Below are 23,829 nucleotides of genomic sequence, written 5' to 3'. Positions count from 1 at the left end.
CCACCAAGCCACTATGCCTGAAGGACAACTTTATAGATTAAACTCGTAACTAGTCGAAAGGAGCAGGGGCAGATTGAGAGCAACCTAGGAGGCTGCAGCTGCCTACCCTTTATTTTAAATTGCAATCTTCTTTTGGTAATGATCACAGATAAAAGCTGAGTAACTCCATCTCGTTCATTATATTTAGCCCTTTGTTAATTTTTATGTTTGAGCTAAACTCTTAAAGCCAGTCTCGTTGAAAAGACTAAATACTGTTACACAAAATGTAAAGTGTTCGTTTTGAACAGCAGCACTGTGCAGCTGTGCATCTCCTAGATGTACTTTAAAAATGAATGCTTTGCAGGGATGTTTTAGGAGTATGTGCTGAGCCTCTGTGATTCTATACACTGAATATCACATATATCCCTGAGTTGCTGCTGCCAAGGATAAATACTTCCTTCCCAGTTCTCTGAATGGTTTCCTTTGAGACTAGTATGTCTTGGAGCTGGAAGAAAACAGGCCGTTGAAAGGTTAATGTGTGAAGCAGCAGTACATCAGTGGGATAGAACAATCCGCAGCAGAGAAGGAAGGAGAGTGAAATTCTACTTATGGAAAGCAGCGGGAGGTTATAAATAACTCACAGGAGAGCACAGTTTCAGGAGTGGTGAAACCTGCCGAGGCACTCAGAGAAAAGGCTGAACATCAGAATGGAGAAGTGTGCCATCCCTCTCAGATACAGTTCTGGGAAATTCAGCAGTTTGTGGCTGCTAGCTCCTTGCTTGACATCCTCTCTCCTTTCCAAAAATACTGAGGCATATGGCTTTGATACCTTGCAGGTGTCTGGATTCACAGCAATACACGCCAGTGCTATTCAGCCCATAACTTACCAATTCTTGTCTTTCCATCTTCAGAGGACACCCCTTTTAGTTTAAGAAAGAAGGCTGGAGTTTTCCTGACCAGGGACACAGAGATCGAAGGGCAGTGCTCCACTACAGCTTTGCAAGTTGCAGGTTTCCTGTCTGTTAAATGAGCTCATGCTTCCCTTGAATTCCCGTCGCCTTTCATCCTTATTGGAACTTTCAGCCATTTGAAGAAGGTAATGTTGGCTGGATACTAGAGCTCATGTTCATCCACATCTGTCGTCACTAGGAATTTGCCTATGCCCATCTGTCATTTGTTGGAATACTGGTAAGGAAGCACAATGACCCCAGCAGTACTTCTGTTGCAGATGCTTAAAGATATTGCATAGAAGGTATTTCACAGCATTGCCAAGAGGCATAATCATACATTCAGAATGTGCAAAATGAAGCTGCAGCTGGAAGCTAGAGGTAAACTTTTCATCCGCTTATCCAGTTTATTTTAAAATAAATTAGGTATCTCAAATAAGTAAGAAACGGGCCTCCAACCCTCAAACCAGAGTTTGTAGCCTTTGCAGACAAAGATAAACTAACACAAACTTCTGTAGGCATCTAAAGGAGCTTTTCAGCTTGGAAAAAAAAAGGAGTAAATTCTTCAACAAGTTTTTATCTGAATAATTATATTAGCTGTGTCTGCTAAACAAATTTATATATATTTATGAGAACATTTAATACAGAGGGAAATAGCTACAAACAATTATTCCAGAATATTGTAGCATGCAACATTGCATGCTGTGTCAGAGAGCATGGGTGTAAGTTCCTCATGATTTTGTGAAAACCGAAGGCAGTCTAGATGAGTCTTTTAAATGAATCTGGCTTATGCTACCCTTAAAAAAGTCTCTCCCGCTCCATTACACTGTTTGATTTAACAGCAGCAGAAATAAATCAGGGGTTGCCCTGATACTAACTGAAAAAATAGCTCACCAAATGCTTTTTTTTCCACAGCGAGGAACCTGCTGGCCTCTTCTATTTCCGATTGCGCACACCGTTCATATTCCCATAACAACACTGCAAGAACTGCATCGATTATTTACATAAATACTTTTACAATTCCATATTAAAAATACATTCTGTGTTTAACGCGTTTGAACTAAAAACAGAGATGGGCAGCATCATGTGAGTGGTGAAGTCTCCATGAGCCACCGCGAAGCACTGTGTTTGGAAAGCCAAATCAGTCCTGCAGAATGTTTATATAAAAGCATTACATTTCATAACTTCCTCTAACTGGACCGTCCTTTCATTTGTATCTTTTTCCATCAACGCATTTAGACTGACTCATTGCACCTAAAAATAGTTTAGATTTACTTTATCTTTTTAAACTCAGAAAAGCAGCACAAAGTGGATCATGCCTACATGCAGATATCTAAGAAAACCTACTTTGCTATTTCAGCTCATTCATTTGGTGTCTGAAAATCACTGAACCATATATTAAGTCGATATAAATTTACATAACCATAGACATTATAGCTCCTATGTGCAAACCTATCAGTCAAGAACCTCATCCCAACTTAGAGTGTAACAGAAACCTACTCTTTAAGCTATAGAGAATGTTTCACTTTTGGAAGTCTTTTATCCTCTTAGAAACTGAACATAACTGCAGTGCTGTTAGCAGAATCACCCCAGACCTAAGCTAGTATTACTTCAGTTCAATCCAAACTTTTTGAATGTTATTTACTTCTGTGCTGGAGCAATTCTTCTATGTAGCAGAAGTTGGTTTTACCCCTCTGGAGCTGAGGAAGCACACTTTGAACAGCAAGCTCCTGTCCTGTCAGGGAATAGTCAGAAGGAAGAAACCAAACCAACTGTAATTCACGGTGCTATGTCCTGCAGTGTGATCTTTTCAGAGAGGAAGAAGACAAAGGAGGAAATAGAGGAACTGCAGAGGAAGGAGTAGAAATGCAGCTGCACAACAGAGAGCTCATACTAATGTCAACAGTAAGGGTTACCCCCTCTACAGACTTTTAGCAAAAATGTGCAAAGCTCAATGATGTTTTGAAACAGCTAATACAAAAGAGAAGAGCACAGATATCATTTACCTGTCATTTATCTATGCATACTTCAGAAAGCAGACATCTGCTTCCAGCTCTAAATCATTAATACCTCTAACTTTCAAACAATGCATTACAAGTTGGCCTTCAGATTTATAAAAATCATCCCGATATGCCTCAGTGCTGTTTCCTTTTGAGACAGCCTACAGAGAGCCAGCTGTCTGCGCAGGTTGCGTCTGTATATCACGTTTGTGCAAAGCATCTCTCTGGAGCTTTGTTTCAGTTCTATCATTTAATATTCCTGACAACCATCGCTAACCTGCCAGCTGCACAGCCTTAGCATCCTGCCTCCAGACAACGCCAGAAGTTAATTCCTAAACACACAACCTCTGGAATCCTGTGTTTTCCACAGTAGAGGCTCTGTCAGCCTGAAATTCTTATGTTTAAACTAACAGAATGAAGTGAAAGACAGAAGGAGAACTGCTAAAGAAAAGATAAAGCAAGAACAAGGGAGAGTTCAGTACTCCCAGTTAGTCAGCGACATGGTTAAGCAATTAAATTAATCTGATCAGTTAATTATTCATTCCAGCATGTATGCCAAGGCTTTGGGAAAGCTGACAATTCACATGCATCCATTAATAATAAAATGTGATGAGGCAAAAGGGAAGGAGGAAAATCCTTGCTTTTAAGCTGTATGGAATAAACTATGCCACCTTAAAATCACACATAGCTCTCTGCCTATTTGTCAAAATAATATATAGATATTGGAAGCACTAAATATTTTCAGTGTCATTGCAAAGAAATAGATTCACACTAAAAGCAAAATCTGTAATTACTTTATAATTTTAATGTGCATATTTTTCATCAAGAAAGTCAGAATAATCAAATAAGAATTAACACTCCAGACAATTCCATCACACAGCACCTGAGAAATCCAAGGGATGATGAGCTTCAGCTCCCCCTATCATACAGTACAAAGTACACAGTAGGTCCAACCCTGCCATCATGGAACACACTTAAAGGCTGACAGAGAGTCAGGAAAATGAAAAATCAGTGGGAGAAAGAGAATGAGAGTAGAGAAGAATACCCCAAATTAAGCAATGGAGAGGTACTAGAAACCTGGATGCCAACAGTCACAGCAAAATAAGAGAAGATCAGAGCCAGTCTAATTATCTAGTTGGGTGCTGCCTCATTATTTCAGCCTAGCATAGTGGGGAAAGAAGGCACACACATTTTAAAGAGAAAACTTGGAGATTTACTTACATTTTATATTGTACCCAATATTTTGCATTTTTATTTCTCCAGCTACGTTTCTGTGACGGTTCTCTTCTAATCACAGTTCAAAGGTGGGAAAGTGGAAAGGCTTATGTACTAATGGCTGAAGGAGAAAGAAATGATTTTCTTTAGTGCCTTGCAATGAAGCATCAGGGATAGATTTGCAAAAAAAAAAAAAAACCAAAAAAAACCCACAACCCAGCAGCTGAGGGGATTACAAACTCACTCTTCAGTCAAGACCATGACATCTCATCATCTTTTCTAAGGAGTCATACATCTTCCAGAAGGAAATATTGCGCAGAACAGAAAAACTTAATGCAAGCTAGTTTACCAGCAGCAGGGTTCTCCTGCACTTCCAAGGGGAGGAAAGAGCTCTAAATATGACTAGCATGAGGCCTGTTCAAACATCAAGTCTGCAGGGAAAACAATTATTTTATCAACCTTAGTAAAGGGTGCTTATCAAGATGTTAGGTGCCTTAACATCATCAAAATTAAAAATCAAGGGGAAAAAGACAGCAAAAATAAGGGAATAGCACCTCCTACTGAATACCAAATATTAACTCAACAAAATAAAATCAAAATCAAAGCCTCCTTATGCTCAGACTCTACTCAGGAAGCCACTTTGCTGAAAGACTTCACCTTTTCTCTAACATCAGTCATAAGCTTTATGACGATGTGGCACAGCCATTGCTTTTCCAAAAAGAAGTGTGTCCCATCAGCCTGTTTCTGATCTCATCATAGTCACAAGCTATCCGTAACGTTGTTTATATTCTGTAATTTGTCAGATCAGGTTTTTCCCTTGAGTACTCTTAAGTAAAGTATTGCTTCTACCTACCGTTAAATCAAAACAGCTCAAGGAAGCAGGAAGAGGACAGTAAAGTACGCATTAATAGGTAACAGGCCCAGGGAGAAAGCTTGGGGAAAGTTTAAGTTGAGAGAGTAACTACTTCTGTATAAATGGAAATCACCTACAGGCAATTTTGCTTGTTTTTAGAAGCCTGTTAACTCTGCTATTTATGAAACCATTACGCCGTTCCTTTAGCAACAATCACAACAAATGCTTCTTAAGGTGGTTGTGAAGCGTGGGCATTTTTATCTAGAAAGCTTTTTTAGAAGTAGTACAAAAATGAAATTTATTTCTTGCTGTAAGTATACCATCAAGGCAGCTGAAAGAGCAATCAAAGTTTGCTTCACATTTCACTCTACATTTCCCAGAAACTCCCTACTAGGAAGCTTTATTAAATTTAGTACGGACATTTAATTTAGAAATAATTCTGTTTTCACTGTATTTCTCTTCCCCCATGTTTTCCTGGATGGTTGCTTTCACAACAGTTTCTTTGGTTTGCTTTGTTTCTATGCAACTTGAAGTCATAAAACAATTTTCAACTTGTGTACATCAATAAAAAGCTCCAACTGAGCTATGCTGATGTTCACTGTTTCAGAATCCAATCCCTCCTCCTTTTCATGGACCACCATAATCTATGTGGTCAGCTTTGATGTTTCCTAGAGCACTCAGAAACCTACATACTTTATATTGTTTAGATTAAGCTCCAAAAGAGGACCCTTCAATTTGTGAATGTAATTACAGATCCAGTTTCAGTCCACAATTTTTGAATTAGACATTTGCTTTTGAATAAAAATACACTGGAACTTAGGTACTCTACTGCAGTCATCTGCATACATCATTATCCCTTTGCCTTTACAGCTGCTTTTGCAGAGGTTTTATGGATACATGCTGCAAAGAGTTCTAATAACACTAAGACAAATATTGTTGAAAGATGCAGTATAGGATAATTAATAACGAACACTGAAGCTATTGCCAAATCTAGTGGAAAGCTCTGAAAAGAAATCACACATTACAATGATGCTTATTCTTGATATCTGGGGGTGGGATGAAAACTTATTTCCCAATTGCATGGTAATAGACAAAATTAAGCAGCACTCCAGGCCCTTCATTGCCAAAGGTAACAGCTGTACAGCCTGGATCTTGCACTAAACGCCCACTTCAGATTATGATGTTTATATGCATGATCAGGATTAAGGACTACTAACTGGAGAAAGCTGGAATCCAAGAGTTAAAACGTTCAGTATAGCAAAATGCATGTTTGCCTATATCAGACAGTAAGAAATGACACTTACTACATCCCCTGTTTAAGGCTTAGTTTAGGCTAGGAAGTTTAGGCACTTCCGTTATTCTTATAATTCCAGTGAGATAGAAGAGAGCAAAACCCATCTGAAGACCAAATGCCGGCAAAGATGGAAATCAGTGAGACACTTTGTAGAATGATCCTGAGCATGCATAAAGAGAGAAAAGGAGAGAGTTTTCTGAGGGCACTGGCACCTGAACAGAGAGGCTTGGGTTACCACCAAAGGAGCTATTTCCTTTTGTCTATTTTCCTGCTTCTTTCAGGGAAACAGGACTGCAGTTTAATTCCATTTTGATCACAAAGAATGCCCACAAAGACGTGTCTCTTCCTACCAATATTTTCAAAGAAATAAACCATAGATCTCACACACCAGCTAACAACTGAGGCAAAAAGTTATATAACTTGCTTCATGTACAATGAGAGGTACAGAAAAAATCCAGCAAAATTCCTACAGACATCAGGCTTTTCTCATTCAGAATTTGTAATCTAAGGTTTTGTTCTGTTTTTAACTTAAATAAGTAAAAAAGAGTATTAATAGAAGGGGGAGAGTATGTCAAAACATACTGATGAAACTGAAAAAAAAGCGTGAAGAAGGGATGTATGGAAAAAGTGACCTAGTTCTCCCAGTTCCCAAATTCCTTTGTTATCCTGTGTGAACCACTGAAACCCTCTGCTCTCAGCACTCAGGTTCACCTGCCCTGAAATCACTGCCTAAGGCTTGTCTCTGTTCTTCCCCGTACCTCAGGCCTCTGGAACACTATGTGCTGCGTGCTCTTATGCTGTATGAAACTATCTGATTCAACATGAATACAAGCCAGAGATCTTGAAGTTCTCAACCTCAAAAGGATTTCTTATGCATTTTCCCACATTCATTAATTTCTGACACCTCAGGATGCTCAAACCAACAAGACAATGTGCATACAGAAAGATTTCCCTTGCTCAATCAACAAGCTGAGCAAAACGAGGAGCTGATCCTGTACCTTGACTCACACAGGTTAAAAAAAAGTCTTTCCTAATATTTATTTTTCCAGAACAGAATTTCATGGGAAGCTCTGAATCTGTCTCTTCTAATTCTCTTTCAGAACAGAGAAATAAATAGAGGCTGCAGACTTTTCCAGAAAAAGGAAATCTGGCTCTTGTTTGGCTGAAGTTACTGCCAACTTCAACCCACTTGAACAAAAACATGGCAGGAAAAAAGAAAACGTCTCTGGCGCATTTCACTGTTTCAGCCTAACAAAGTATTTGCTTACATATTGTAACTACTGAGAAAGGTAGTATTGATTTCAACTTATTTTCTCAAATAATATTCAGATATTGGCAGCAGGCTGCTTAATACAGTTGTGCTAAACACTGGGAAAGAAGGGGCTGGTAAGAAGTGCAGTTGTAATGCAAGAAAAAATGCATTTCTTAGCTCTTGTTCTTGCTTATATCTTGTTGTTATAGCCTCACATGCCAGGAGTTGACAAGTCCAGGCCTGGCGTTGTGTCACTGCAGTCAGCTGGGCTCTGCCAGCTGGTTTTCCACAGTAGCCCATTTATCTCTCCAAGATGCTTAGCACTGAGAGTCTTCGTCCTTGTAAGCAGAACAAGAGAGACATCCAGTGGCCGGATCGTGTAAGTGCATTTTTAATCTAACGAGACAAAACACCGATTTTCTAACATATTTAATGTTCTTACCCATATAAGAAGCCATCCGTACGCCAACTTCGAGATATAGAACCAGAAGAAAACTATGCAGGTGGCTGAAGCACTGCTGCCACTTCTGCTGGGTATTCCTCCTGCCACCTGCAGGCATTCTCTGTGCATGCTAACTCCCATGCATGGTTCTTGCTTTCTCTCATAAGCTTACCTTCATTATTTTGATTCTCAAGTGATGGAATTGGTCTTAAATTCCAGGGAGCTATAGCGATTTCTGTCAACCTGGAATCTCATTCGAAATGTCCCACCGTTCCCACGTTCATATCTACCATCTTTCATTCAAATATTTTCTCTAAATCTGTACTACTTATTTTTATCTGTACAGTAAATTGATTTCCCAGTCATTACTGATACAAAATTCCAGAGAATCAATGTGGTAAATCCTCATATTAAGTGGTTTGATCTTCATGTAATAACAAGAATAAAAGATTCTAAATTTACCACTATAAATTAGTGGTATCTAAAGCATTTGTTATTAAAAAATCCTTATAATAACTGTCACATCCAAACTATTTCTTATATACAAAAATACAGCTTCTTTGGAAACATACCAGCACAAGAGCACTTAGAAACTCAAAAACTCAAAGACAGAATGAGTAAATAGATGAAAAACAGAAATAAAGTTTTGGAAAAATTATTAGCAGTAATAATTTACAAGCAATTTATTTGCTAAAAGCAACTGATATATATTAATAATTGATTTCTTAAAGGGCTTGACCCTTACAAACCTGAAAAACATACACAAAAAAAATCTGATAAGAGAGTAACAAATGGGTTAATTCTCCAAAAGTTAATGAAGAACTGAATGCAGGCAATCGCTGACTTCACTTACAACAGCGTAAAACGAGGTGCTGTGGTTACAGTTGATGGCTATGAGCAAATACCCTTGCTTTTGGAAAGAAAATTATATGCAGCCAATGAGGTAAATAGCAGTCACGTAATGTGACGCCCCAGATTAGTAGGATATGCTGCTTGTTACTTATGAAAAAAACTGACATACTCAGTATGAAAAGAAATTTGTTTCCTTTCCTACCATATAGATGTACAGAAAAATGCATTGCACACAAGCTAAACAACATATCAAGCTACAGTAGAGTTATTCCTAATACACAAAAAAACACAGATGGAGATAATTCACTCTACTCTGCTTTTCCCTGCAAGCTTTTTCAACCATCCTGCTGTTGCTACTGCTACTACTACTACCATTACTACAAAAACAGGAAAGAAAGAAATGTCCACAAAGCAGTTCTTTTCTTACTGCTGCCTAGTAAAAATTCCTTGGTGTAATTTTCATATCAACACTAACTCTGTGCTTGAATTAAATAAAACATTTCTTAACTATCAAATGTCCATTGGGCTTGATTTTAATAGCTAGCATCATTTGAATCTACTTTCAGGCTTTAAATCAATATATTCCTAGACTCAAGAGTGACTGAAAAACCAGAGCAAACAGTTTTCCCTTGGGATTTTAGACCATATTTGATGTACTTGGAAAGCCAAACAGACTCCGTTGAAGCAATGGAACTATAAGCAGTAGAAATGGGAAGCTGAAATCAGAATCTCATGTTCGGAACATCAAGTGCACTCTTATCAACCTTTAGACAAGGATCAGTTCTTTTATTATTTTAGCAAAACATTGCCTTCATTCTTGCGTTTTTAAAGGAGGCAGAAAAAGTAACATTTGGAGAATGATTAGATATGCAGAACAACTATTCTTTTAATTCGAAACCTTTTTAAAAAAGAGGACGCATCTTGGAACTGCTGTAAGGCAGCGCTATTCACATTCCCAATTGTAGGGATCTAACATGGTACCCATGTGGCATCCCTCATCAGCAACCCCGCAGGCAATTCAGAACACCCACCTGAGGAGCTTATGTCCTCTCTGCTGACTATGCAACTATGACCATTTGGCCTCATTATCATGTCACATGTTTGTATGTGACCAAACATTGCTGGCTGTTGATGAGCATTATTCACAATCCACTTATGCAGGTGGACGCCCATGGCTCTGAGTGGGCGCTTACAGTGCTGTCTCAAGCCCCATTGGCAGAGAGGAATCAGCAAGTCTCATGCCTTGACCAGCCTGGGGAGGGATTTGGCACTTAGCTGATGTTGTTAGCTAACTCCAGGTCCTCGTGTGGTGGTGGACCACCAGTGTCTGAAAAATCTGGACGTCAGCAAGCTGTGTTGCATCCAAAGCAATCCACCAAAGCAAACAGCAATTTAGTATGTTACTTCCATTACTCCTATTTCCTCCGCAGCACTTCACTGACGCTTTTGCAGCACTATGTTGTGACACATCAAGCTGCAGCCCACCTAGCACAAGGGCCATGTCCCAAATTAGCTTTGAGCAGTGTTATATTAACTGCCCAGCTGCCTCACTCAGAACAACCTAGCTCGAGGATCTGTCCACCTGTCAAGTCTAGAATAGTGGTATCAGAGAACAGACACAAAAACACTTGCTTCAAAGCATTTAAAGGCAAATCTCAGTCTTTTTGCCCATTCATAAAAGAAAGCTACATCACTGACAGTTAGGCATTAGAGATAACAGATCTTCATTTCATGAACCAGGCTGTTACATGCCAGAATAGCTCTGCAGCAATGACTTGGCCTAGTTGGGCAACAATTCGGTAACGAAGCACAAAGCCATGGCATATTCCAGCCCTGGCAGAGCACTTGCCTGTCCAGAGGCAGTTTTGTCTACAGAAAGATTTTAGGCCAGGTAAGTGATGGGCAAATGGCAACTGCATTCCTACCAATCTGTCCTGATGGCCACTGGCAATTAGTGTTCACATTTAAACAATCAAATCTGGATTGCTCCGAGCTGTAATCTAAGAGTTAGCAGTGTAACTGCACAAGCCCAACCTGAATGCTGATTTTTCCGCTGTACAATGACACTTTGTGATCAGTCTTGGACTCATGAAAATAATTAATTCTTACCTAATTGCTGTACTCTGGAGATGAAAAGTCCCTCAGATTTCTGCTCCACTGGGAGGAAAAAGTGACACTGGCTGAAGTTAGCACTTGGTTTCTTAGCAGTTTCTTTCTTTCTACACTTATTCTTGCAGAAGAGTGCAGAAAAATCCATGTGAATTTTCTCCTATTAGAAGAAATGTTAATATCAACATGGTAGTTCATGGAATTTTCACCTAATTCTGTATATTATTACACTTACATGGACACCAGAAAACAGAAATCATCATTAATTTTTAGTTCAGATTTTGTTTCTTTTTAAAATTTAAATGTTAAAGCAACAATTAAACACTAATTAATCAATGATTTATTAATGTAGGTTCAAATATATTAACAAAACATTCTAATATATGTATATGAAAAGTAAATTCGAAATCAGTTTTAGTATTGTATTTTTTTCCCCCTTATTTTCCACATTATTTTGAAGTCTGTTATAATAAGTAACAATTCACTGAGAGAAAAAAAAGCTTAAATATCGTGGTATTTTCGTATGGTAAGAACTCACCCCGATTTTACGCAAACATATGAAAATATCATCTCTGAGATGGGATTCTCTCACAAGAAGTTATACAGTACTGTTTTTTACATTGCAAATTCTCTGCGTTTAGGACCTTGACTTCATCAATAGTCCACAAACACCACAATGAAGTAGCTATTACTGTCACTCCTTTCTCCATACAGAAAACAGTAGGGAAAAACGGCATCGAAAGTGTCACCAAAACTTTATACAGAGTTGAAATGGAGCAGTAACTCAAATCTCTTGACTTAGAATCACAGAGCGATTTGGGCTGGAAAGGACCTCAAAGCCCACCCAGCCCCAACCCCAGCAGGGCTGCCCCCCACAGCTCAGGCTGCCCAGAGCCCCATCCAACCTGGCCTTGAGTGCCTCCAGGGATGGGGGATCATAGCTTCTCTGGGCAGCTGTGCCAGGGCCTCACCACCCTCTGAGTAAAGAATTTATTCTTAATATCTAACATCTAACTTGATGTTCTGTGCTTTTCCAACAAATATTCTTCCACGTGCAAGTTCAAGATAACAGCACAGAAGAATGGCTGAGGCAGTGAAACAAAACTTGAAACCAAATTATGTTAGCAAAGTACCACTGTCACAGTTAAAATCAATTTTGTTACAAGCTCCACTGTTAAAAACTTCTTCTTAAATGCTCGTTATCATTAAGTAACCTTCTCAAGGCAAGACAGTTCTTCTGGAAAAGCGTTAACCCGTAACAAACATAGAGATACGAGCTAGCAAGCAGAATATTTTACCACTAGAGGACAGTATAATGTAACTGAAAACGCAGCACCTGGCAATGCAGACTCACAGCTTCAGCCCCGCTGGGAAATCTGATAATCTGAAAATAGAGGACTGTATGGTAAAATTAAAAGAAAAAAATGGCACACTTGTTTTACTGGGAGGTAGATCGGAGCAACAGCATACTGGCACAGCAGTGATAGTGCTGGGGGTGAGCTCAGGTGGCCAGGCAGGGCCGATGGAAGGTCTTTGCTCCTCTGTTGGGCTGGGGGTTACGAAGCCATTAAGTCTCAACACTGCCACTTGGCACAAACGCTCTTCCAGAGATCTAGGCACAATTTTGATCCCATTTACATTTCTGAATCATGGCATCAACTTCAATGTCGAAGTTCCTCCCAGTTTCTGATGCAGAGATGACCCTCTTTCCCCAGGGCCCAAGTGAAGAGAGTTCCACAGTATCGTCAAGTGGTTTAACAGGACAGCCCTGAGGTCTTCTGCAATGGCAGCACAGGATAAACTTTGGACTGCAATGAGAGACATGATATGAGTGAGTGTTACCTCAGATGCGGAAAAAGAGATGCAACTAGACATATAGGAGAATTTGGTTGTCTCTCATTAACTTTATTTAAGGACCAAATTAGCCCAAATTAATAAACATATGTACCACAGAGGTAAAACATAAACATGTAAAAATAAGCAAATAAAGTTTATAGAAGGAATAGTCCCATGCTAAGATGTGGGTGACTTGGGCAACGGCCTGAAGTGAGGAGAGTTACTGAACTATTCCAAACTCTGATGGAGATCAAGCTACTTGGTCAGCCTGTTCATCTACATCTGTTTTTCTGTTTAAGAAATGACAAAGTGCTTATCTCACTGTGAGAACTGTAAGTAGAAAGCACTCGATAAAGAGCAAAATATTCTAGCATTACACCTCGAAAAAGTAGGGCAAGGAATGACTTTACCTGAGGGAACTGCAGCTCTGGGAAAGTTGTGAGACACACAGGAAAGGAGTGAATGGGCACTCTCACAGCCGTCAAAGAGCACAAGTGCTGTGATTTACAGTACAAGAAACAGCAGGTTTGAGGTGAATACCTGGAAGGGATTTACATCTATGGAGCACAAGGGGCCATTAGCAGCATCTCCTCTTGCAACAGTGCCCAGGACACAATGGAGAAAAGGACAAGACGACTGCACTGAGGAACAGCAGCATCATACAGAACATTTCAGTGTGGGTTTGGTTTTTTTTCCCTCCTATCGGCAAATTAAATTACATCCACTTCAATCTAGAGCATAGCTCTTACTGAATTTAGAGGCAGTGAGATTTCTGTTTAGACCACTACAGAAAAAAAGGACTTGAATGGAGGTTCACAGACACTCAGATCCAAGTCTTTGTTCTGAGCAAAAGTGACCACACGTAACCCAGCAATTCCTAGTGAAGTCAGTTACACCCTCTTTCTGGCTGCTCTGCATCAAAACAAGGTGCATTTTCACAAACATCTCTTTCAGCAACAGAACTGGCTTTAACACCTTGTTCCCTCCAGCTTATTCCCACCTTACACCACAGCCTTATTTATGCCAGGACAGCTGCTAGTATGGGCACAAACTAAACTGCAGTGAGGAAAATAACTCCCCTCATTAAGTAGATGAATGAATAAATTAAAGTCGAATTTCTTTCCCAGCCTAAATCACTGTGCAGTCACACAAACTGGGACAAATCAATACGCAGGTAAGGATTGGGAAGCAAGCAAGAAGGACCAGCTAGTGGATGGCACTACCGTGAGAAATATTTATTTGTGAATCCACATCCCAGGGGAAGCTGAACATGATCCTTAATCACTGCCAATGCACATTTAAACTTTGGCATCACCTGAACTATTCAGCTCTTATCGCTTTTACCTGAACACGTAGACAAAACTTAAGAGTTCTGGAGGTCTTTCCAGTTAGAAGACACTAGCATAGATTTCTAACTGAACATAGTAACTGGTTTACTATTACCAATTTCACAAATAATAAGTAGCTTTTACTACAGGTTTCAGTGAGTACTGTTAATTGATCATTATCCCACTCTGTGACCACCTCGCTCACCAGACTTGCCTCACCAGCTGCAGCACCCCGCAGGGACTCTCAGCTCATCCTCTGCCACAGCTGGGAACAGAATGGGGCAGCCAGGCAAGGACTGCTAAACTTCTCCTGCAGCTCTGCTGCTAGGAGCACAGAAACCTTCTTCATTGATGCCAGATGGGTTTTAGGAGATTTTTAACTCTTGTCTTGAGGCTGTGCTCCTCACCACAGTTTTGGGCTCTCAGCTGTGCCAAAGACAGGCACTCAGCTTGTTTGAGTACTTGCACTCTAGCTGAAGGGTTAGAAACCTCCCACAGAGAGAAGGCAGAAACTAGAACTGACTTTACACTTTGTTTGTTTTTCTTCTTTTCCCTCCGATTTATTTATCAGCTATACCCTCAAGATAAAACTAACAACTCCTTTTACAGAGCTTGATACTTTCCAGCTGTGCAAGAACCAAACAAACGAGATGGCTTATTAGAGCCCCCAGCTGGCAAAGTGGGATACAGCCCTACACTCTCACTCAGCTTTTCTCTATGCTTATCTAAGATAAACTTCCTGCTCACTTTGTGCTTCTTGTATTAGCTCCCAAACTCAGCTGCATATATGTTTCCCCGTTCTCATAAACTACTTAGCATTGTCCATTAGTCCAAGTGCCCAAGAAGTTTGTGTGTATTTTTGTTTCCAGAGTTGGTGATGTGCATGTCTCTCTCTCTCAGAGTACCATTTCTGTAACATATAAGATTACCTAAAATAAAGTGCATCAGTAAAGCTTCCCGATTTCTGCAAAGCTCACCTAAACAGTTAATAATGAAATACTCAAACACACACTCAAACACATGAATCCATCCGCGTCTTCCCCTTGCGTACAATTATTTATGAAACAAACAGTTTAACTCAATCACAGGCAAAGAGAATTTATGCCAGTAATTGTAAAGACAAATTGAAGGGGAATTGGTAGTCCTATTTTTCCCCCCTTAAATATTGTAAATCTGCATCTCAGCAAGAGACAAGCTCTATGCCTATTAGGAAGAGATTTAAGATTTTTAAGATTGTGTATAGCGTAATGCCTCCATCTTCAATGGCAAGTAACTACAGACATTTTACAGAGACATTCTCTCTCTTCCTGCTTTGTCAGTTCATATTTCAAATAAAGTTTTAAAACATTCTTTTATCTGTAGAAAATACAGGATCTGCTAGAATGAAGCAATACTCAGCAGATACGTTGTGGGGTAATTCCAAAGACGTAAACCACAAAATCTATGAAACCCATTAAGTTCCACACATATTGATCTTACATCACCTGAAGAAGAAAGGCTGAAAAATAGTTGGATTTCTTCCATCTTGAAAAACACCTTCATGATGGCATTGTAAGAAGAAAGTTATGATGCCTAAGTTATACTGAGCCCTTGTGTCCAACAGTGCTTCCATTTGTTCTGCTCAGTGTTTATTTTCATTACTGAGCACATGAGACTGGCATTTCACTTGTAGGTGTAGTAAGAGAAAACCAAACTCGAACTCCCTTAGTACAATGCACAACTTTCAAGCCTGGATGCCTGCATTAAGCCAGCTAAAGGTCAGAGGACCTGTAATTATACTTGTCATTAGAAGAAACCCGAGTCCTCAGTCTAGAAATGTATCAATGAAATCAGTTAGCTTTCAGTTGTTAAGTATCATAAAGAAGTTTAGCGGTTTAGCAATACTTTTCCTTGGTAGGCTTAGGTTTCCAGCTACTTTTAAGTAGAATTACAGGTGTTGCTAATAGGACTGTCTTCCTCTCTCCTTCACTCCCAACAGCGGTACCCAGACACGTGATGGTTAATGCCTGTGCAGTGCCCTTCCTAGATCACAACTGTGCTGGGGTTGCATTTCCAAGTTTTAAAGGTTTTTTTTAAAAGTTTTAAAGGTCTCAGTGATTTATGAGAAGGTTATCGGCTGTTTCAAGTACCAAGTAGAACCGCTGGCAGATGAAGATCACACTGGCATCAGTATTGATATCTCAAACTTGTCTGCTCTAATTGAAGTTACAGGGAATTCTCTAGCTTAAATGTTTTGTTAGCTCAGCCAGAATGTTCGGTGACAATGAACTAAGTGCCCAACCTGGCCTAAGTTGCTTTTTCAGCCCTAAAAGTTGCATTTCCAAGTGAGAATTGAGATGCTGACATGACAGCATGATGAAAGCCTGCAGCATAACAGTACGTGTTGTATCTGCTCTGAGGTCAAAAAGAAAGCATCACTTCCTTGAACTGCTAACGTGATAGCACAAGCACGAAATTGTCTACTTTGTGGGGGAAGAAGAAAGAAAAGGTCCCTAATTACTATGCCATGTTCCTCATAATGTCAAGTGACCTATCACACCGTGGTGAAGCATGTGAGGTTGGTTAAATTCCTCTACGTTATGTAATTTGGTGGCCATGGAGAACAAGGAACATAAGCCAAATGACTAAGCAGAATGCAGCATGCTCAAATACGTCAGTTTCGCCCTGCTAAAAAAAAACAAAAACAAAACCAAACCAGACTCTTGCACCTGATCACAATTGATCCTGATCACAATTTTTGGTGAATTATTTTGCTTCAGAATTCTATCTGGGACATATGTTTTTCCCTGCCTGCCTTCCCCAAACCCCAGCTGTGGCAGCTTTGCCAAACCTGGTGCCAATAACAGGAAAGCATGAGAGAGGCTGCTGCTCTGGCTCTTGCGGGTTCTCACAAAGGCCCTGTTCCCAACCCCAACTCCATTTTACATATCTTACTGCGAGTCTGGGGAAGTACTGTGTCATGAAACTATGACACTTGCATACAGCCATGGAAATCTGGAAAGTGAGCACGTTCTTCATCCTATGACCAGAAAGTGAGGCACGCTCCCTGCATTCTACTTTTTGTCAAGCAAATCTCTTCATCTCAATCCCATCTCAGAGATTCTGGGGATATGGCCTAAATTAGCACTGAATGATGATTTATCTGTGGAATTTAAATGAACTATATAATTTTCCACTCAAGTCCATAAAGTTATGTTGCATCACCATATCTACTTAACTGATTTACATCCCAGTTCATCTCTTTTAAGTCTGGTTCCCATTGAAGAATGGACAGCAAACTGATGAAGGAAGGCACAATCCAAATACACAGAACATACACAGTGTACAGTGATTCAGTGTATGATTCACTTTCATAAAGCCATTGTGACCTTTTATCTGACTACTTCCTCAAGAAGTACAGAAAAATATACAGCATACGGAAAATAGAAACCAACAAATCAGTGGAATAATAATAGCTTGTGATTTTCTTGCTGTTGTGCTAATCCTTACTACATGCTCTACCAAACATTTGTGCCATTTCTTGCTATCCTTCAACTAGTTAACCAGATCAACTGAGGCATATGTTGCTCTTCATTATGAAATGACTGACAGCAGAGAATACTTCAGAATTCTGAAGTATCAGCCCACTAATCATTATTTTAGATATAAAAAGAAATGTTATATGAATATAGAATACAATGATCTACAGAGAATCTAGCTCTACATCTTTTCTAAGTGGCATTTCTTTGTACAACTACCTTTCTGCCACTTTGAACATAAAACTGAACAATAGGCAACTCTCAGTACAAATATCCAATTTTGTCTACAATCACAATTTACACCTAGAATTAGGGAAGGTAAGGTTAACGTGCTACAGCATTCCACCACAAACATTTGCACCACAATGTGTGACAAAATGCAGGTATAACATTAAACACTAGAACAAAATCCTCTCAAGTGCTATCTTCCCCATTAGACATTTTGATAAAATCATTAAGTGTTAGCCCTAATTGGTCTAAAAAAATGTAAGGTAACACATATAAATAGGAAAACATATTTTAAATGTTTTGTAAAGCTTTGGCAGGATGACTGAAGCAGCACTGTCATAATCCAGACCCAAAATCAGCAGATTTCACATCGAGGAGAAAGATTACAGCCCTAACAGATTCTACCAGGGTATCATACATTTAACATCCTAAGTAATATGCTTTGAATCATAGAATCATAGAATCACCAAGGTTGGAAAAGACCTCCAAGATCATCCAGTCCAACTGTTCACCTATCAGCAACATTTCTCACTAAACCATGTCCCTCAGTACATCTAAATGTTTCTTGAACACCTCCAGGGTCGATGACTCTACCACCTCCCTGGCCAGTCCATTCCAGAGCCTGACCACTCTTTCGGAGAAGAAGTATTTCCTAACGTCCACCCTGAATCTCCTCTGGTGCAAGTTGAGGCCATTCCCTTTAGCTCCATCTCTAGTTACATGGAACAAGAGGCTGACTCCCACCTCGCCACAACCTCCCTTCAGGTAGAGAGTGATAAGGTCTCCCCTGAGTGTCCCTTTCTCCAGACCAAGCAATCCCAGCTCCCTCAGCCGCTCCTCTTAAGACTTGTGTTCCAGAACCCTCACCAACTTTGTTGTCCTTCTCTGAACATGCTCCAGGGCCTCAATGTCTTTCTTGTAATGAGGGGCCCAAAACTGAACACAGTACTCGAGGTGCGGCCTCACCAGTGCTGAGTACACAGGGGGACTTTTGGTTAGCATTTATATGGTCAGGCAGTTGGACTCGATGATCTTTGCAGGGCCCTTCCAACTGAACTATTATGTTCTATTTATATTATTTCTTAGTAACTCACTCTGGTCAGGGATCACAGTATTTTAGAAAACATAACTGATTTCCTAAATCCAAGGAGAGGTGGTTTCTTGCAACATCATGAAGATGACTGCTCACTGTCAGGTTGGGCTATGGGTTCATATCTGGCGAGACAGCGAAGTCCACAGTGTGTTAAAAACCCTCCAGGAAGTGGCAGAATTGTGAAAAAGTTTGACTACAAGACAGGCAAAGTTGTCACAGTGATGCTTTGCAGTTATTAATGAGCCAAACCTCCGACCATGCAGCTTGATGGCAGCTCTCAGCCCTAACAGGGGTCACATCAAAGCCATGGAGCATCTCCCTTTTCCTAGATGAATGTGGGACACTTTGCACGACCAACTGCCTACAGCTTTGACACACACAAAACAAGTTAGGTCGGAATGAGTCATCCAGCAAACCACGAGTTGAAATCAAAAATTTGTATTACAAAGAATCTTATAAAACCCATAAGGAATTGAGTCCTGTTAACCTTGGCACTGTACCAGTAAGTAACAAAGAGCTCCTATCCCAAACGACTCACCAGCTCAATTGCTGACAAGATGCCACAGGGGGAGAAAACACAGTAACAAGATGTGGATGGATAAGTATAAAAATAGCTTGGAGAAAAGCAGAAGTCCTAGCTTCTGCTTTTCCCAGCTGTTTATTTCTGTCCTTTGGCAGCAAGGCACAAATCCAGATGACTTAAGGATACTGTATTCACTATTAAAGAAATTTTTCCTCCTCACTGCACTTGGGACTCATTCTTTATCAACAAAAGATTAGCACAGTTCAAGCACCTTGGGTGTTCAAATGCTGATGCAAACTCTGATAGACCAGGAACATTTGGCAGTTACTTGAATGCTGCAACAGGCAGACACCCACAGGTACAGATGCAACACGGTGAAATACTCAGGTCTACAGTGAAGCTGAATCATGCTATCAAGCACAGCTGCACCAGTCACATGCTGGGGATTTCCCAGCTGCACAGTCTATCTCCCCAAGCACACATAGTGAGAAACAATTCACTCACTATGTAATCAGCAACCATGTGACAATTTCATTTTCTCTTTCAAAACATCCAAACAAGTCTGGATTCAGAAAAACTGTAGCTCCATCACTGTGACCCTTTCTTAGCACTTCTTCTGTATTTATCGTGTCAAATAAAATACTGCTGCTACAGTAGGACTGTACTTGCTTTTACACAAAGTACTTCTGTGATCTTTATTCAGGAAGGAAATAAATGTTCTTATGCACTCATGAGATCTAAAGATTCCTTTAGCAACATGACCTGGACTAAATCATTCCAAGGCCACAGGTTAAGTGTGTGACACTCAGTCATCACTGGGTTTTGAATCTCTGTCACTGGAAAATACTAGGTGAAATCTGTATAATAAGATGTCCACTTTAACAGAGTACAAAACCATGAATTAGGAAGAGAAAAGCCTGGATTTAAGATTATTTGTACATTCTGCTTTCTTTTGGTTAGTGTTCTTCTCTTTCCTCATTACAAAACAGATTGTAAGCCCATAAAGGAATAGGTGCAGCTGAAATTTGTCAGCTCTCTTCCTCTCTGCTCATCATCTATCAGTATTTCTGTTCTCTAGACATGAAAACCTACAGAAAGAAATAACTCTTTACTTCCAGATTCTTCTTTAGTCTGTGCTAGTGGCAGGTCTAAGTAGGAATATTACTAAAATTAAAAAAAAAAAATATTGCAACATACATACTTCAGGAATACACAAAGGTTTTGCTGGTCATACCTGGTGCGGATAGGAGAGTCTACAGTGACAGCAAATTTATTTTGTGAAGAAGAAGTCAGAGGGGAGACTGCAGTAATGACCCTGCAGGCATCTAATTTAAAACACTGAAGCAACGCTGCCTGCTTAAGTCTCAGTTTCTGTTTATCACCTCCAACTTGCTGCTGCTTCTGAACACTGAAACAATTTGAACACTCATCACAAAATATGCAGTGAGCTCCTGGAGAGCAATCTTTAGCATCACTAACATTTACAGACAGACGCTATGGTTCTCTCAACACTCTCATCATCTCATTGAATTTACCACACCCCATTCTGAAACAAGTAAGAAAAGCATGCAACTGTTTAGAATAAAAAGATGATACATCTTCCAAATATGGAGGAGTCTCAGTCACAGAGGTAAAATGCATGAAATTAAAAGGAAATGCATGAAATTAGAAGGAGGAACTGCTGTGAAGAAAAAAAAATCAGAAAAAATGAGATTTGTTTTTTATTTCTGCTCGTATACCAGTGTGGAAGGCACGCTGGTGAAAATATGCGTAGAGAACCTAACATTGTGATATCTGAAGTCTCTGTTTTGTAGTACCACTTCTGGAACATTCTGATTAGGTATGGTGGGGTGGATAGCAGACATGAATGCATGACTTGGGGAGACTTCACCAAATAGGGCTTTTATGAAAATCCACTCCCCATGGTAATCTGACCTCTTGAAAACCTCTAAAGGAGGATGGTGCAAGTACTTTCTCCACTCCTCTGATATATTACATTGCTCCCACAGAGACGGAAAACACCCCCAGCAAACAGGTGAGCTGTTAGCACGGTGTGACACTGATGGCTTGGTGGTCAGACTGAAATGCACTGGAGAATGATGAACAGGACATCTGGCATCTGAGCAGTACAAGTATCCAGTCTGAGCTGGAGATGAGCTGGAGAATGTTAAAATTTTGAATGAAAAAAAAAAAAAGAAGAAAAAAACAGAAGAAAAAGAAAAAGGACCATTGGAGAATGGGCAGAATGAGCAGGAGAGACAAGAGACATTCCAACATAAAGCCATGAGTGTGGTACATGTGTTACAGCTGTCAGTAACATGCAACTAAAGTATCCTAACAGAGTAATTAAAATGATGACTCAGGTGGAAAAACCAAGTGAGAAGTTTTTCTGTTATTGTGGTTATTGTTGTTTGTTTAAGAAGAATTCTTAGGCTGGTCAAGAAACTGTAATTCCATTGCTAAGGACAGCATAATTTTGGCTACAGATGGTGTCCTGTTTCACTACTCAAGTGTCAGCAGTAGTTAGTAATAAAAAATATTAAAAAATAAATGAAGATTAGAAAGAAATAGCAATAATCTGTATGAATTAGGAGTCCTGAAGAGCAAAAATTGATAAGGCAAGCTAGAAACATGACCAGAAAGGCCACAGCTGACAGTACCAATGCAGTATGAAATATTTTAAAAGTGTTACCAAGACTCCAGTAGTTGTAGCAGTAAGATAAACCCCTTTGCCAGATGGAAATGATGAAATTTTTTGAAAGTGATGCAGGAAAGACAAAAATCATTAGAAATATTTCTATGCTATATTTGGAAAGATGTTCTTATGTCACATGATGATGACAAAGTATTATCCAGTCACTTAGTAACCAAGACCCAGTTCCCCATTGCTCGGGGCTGGGGGTACGTGAGGAGTCGGGAGCAGCCACTGCCCCCCCCTCCCTCCTCTTTATCTAGTGAGGATGTATCAAGCTGTAGCCCAATATGTAGTATGAATCTAGGATGTTATACAACACATACTAGAAATAAGCATTTCAAAATCAGCCAATCCATCTGCCTTACACCTGAGAAATAATACTAAGAAGGCCTTAGAACTAATCACGTTTGTTTTAATAAATTAAGGCATTATTGAGAAATTCCGTCTCACTGGAAAAGTGCTCACGTTTGTGCCAACACAAACAAAAGCTAGCAGGATGACTCAGAGCTAATGGGTAGTTAGTCTGACGTTACTTCCAGACAATAAAATGGTAAGGCTGTTATAAAATAATTAAATTCATAAAGAAATAAAGTACAGGAATATAATTAATATCAGTCAACAGTTGTGTGGCAAACATATCTTGTGACATAAAGCTACTACACTGTTTGATGAGTTTGGCTGATGAAAGTAATTGTATAGATGTAGTGTATCTGTGGAGCGCACTTAACAGTGTACGGCATTCCAATTATGAAAATTAGCATAACACAACGTGAAGACAATATGTTAACTGGACTAACAACAGAAAAAAAACAGAAAAGTAATAATGAACAGAGACCAGCAATACAAACACGCTTTAGGGCTTATCATTTTCATCAGTGACTTGGAAATAAATAACAACATCTATAATAATAAAATTTGTGAGATTAATTAAAATATAAGTGAAGACAAAGGCTGAAGATAGTCATGCAGAATGATTTGGATCAGTTAACAAACTAACGCCACTCATATTAAACATGCATTAATACAGCTAAATGCACAGGGATCAGACCTAAAAGCTCCACCAGCAGGCAAGTCTCCTCTCTCAAAAACACATGGTCTGAAAAATATTTAGTATTAGAGGTGACAACCAGCTGATGTTGTAGTGAAAAAACCTCATATGATCCTAGTATGCATAGATAAGTAGTGAACACCAAAACAGATTTATACAACTACGTGCAACACTGGTGAAACATACAGTGAAACACCACGTCAAGTTTCTCATCTTAGAGTTTTTATCAAAATATAGCATAAAAGGTATACAAAATGAAGAGAAAATGTTTTACAGTGAGATATTCAAAGACTTACAGTTCATTTGTTAAAATAATTAACTAGTTTGACTTAATATTTCACAGAAATACTGGCTCCTGAAGGGCTCTTTAGTGTAAACACAAAGTTCAGGTAGGAAACAAGGTATATTAAATAACAAGTTATTTATAACTTCAATTACCACGTGAATTTTCCATAGTATCTTTAGTTCTTGAGGTCTTCAAGCCTGGATACCACTTTGAGTGCTGCAGCTGAGCACATACGTAGATGCTTACTGCTGCAATTGAACGCCAAATATTCTGTACAGGGGTTACTGGGTAATAATGACCTATAACACAGGCAGCAAGTTAACTAACTTAG

General features: G+C 39.5%; 1 protein-coding gene across 11 annotated transcripts in view; it reads right to left on the bottom strand.

Moving 5' to 3' along the window:
• TMEM206 (transmembrane protein 206) overlaps positions 1-23,829 on the bottom strand; it is an 84,946-nt gene that overhangs the window by 27,802 nt on the left and 33,315 nt on the right. For 7 of the 11 annotated variants that reach the window (XM_021392450.1, XM_021392449.1, XM_021392455.1 and 4 more), the window contains 2 exons: positions 12,280-12,751; positions 10,944-11,103 (listed from right to left, as the gene is read on the bottom strand). The gene's annotated coding sequence lies outside the window, so the exon portion shown is untranslated. The remainder of the gene's footprint in view (positions 1-10,943; positions 11,104-12,279; positions 12,752-23,829) is intronic. The other 4 variants (XM_021392456.1, XM_021392459.1, XM_021392451.1 and 1 more) reach the window with 3 other exon arrangements.

Source organism: Numida meleagris, chromosome 3 (assembly GCF_002078875.1).
Source record: "Numida meleagris isolate 19003 breed g44 Domestic line chromosome 3, NumMel1.0, whole genome shotgun sequence".
In the NCBI taxonomy this organism is placed as follows: domain Eukaryota; kingdom Metazoa; phylum Chordata; class Aves; order Galliformes; family Numididae; genus Numida; species Numida meleagris.
The sequence above is the reverse complement of the archived record's forward strand: the minus strand, read 5'-3'. Positions and strand labels throughout refer to the sequence as shown.